This window comes from Cariama cristata, unplaced genomic scaffold, assembly GCF_000690535.1.
Source record: "Cariama cristata isolate BGI_N322 unplaced genomic scaffold, ASM69053v1 scaffold10775, whole genome shotgun sequence".
NCBI classification, from domain to species: Eukaryota; Metazoa; Chordata; class Aves; order Cariamiformes; family Cariamidae; genus Cariama; species Cariama cristata.
In genome coordinates this window covers 43,324-43,545 of record NW_009619265.1, presented here as the reverse complement: position 1 = coordinate 43,545, position 222 = coordinate 43,324, and positions in this window count along the sequence as shown.

Sequence of the window (222 nt, the reverse complement as noted above, 5' to 3'; positions counted from 1 at the left end):
CTCGTGGGACCTCTCCCGGCAGCCCCTACGCCGTGCCACAAACGCGGGCACGACGGCGGAGGGCAGCTCTCCCAGCCCGGCACCGATGCGCTATTGCCCTTGCAACGAGCCAACCCTGCTCCTGCTGTTCCCCTCCGCTCCCCCCAAATATTTTCTTTTTTTTTCTTTGCCAAAAGCACCGTGCACAAGCCGGGGAGGGCAGAATCCCCCGATGGCAGCATC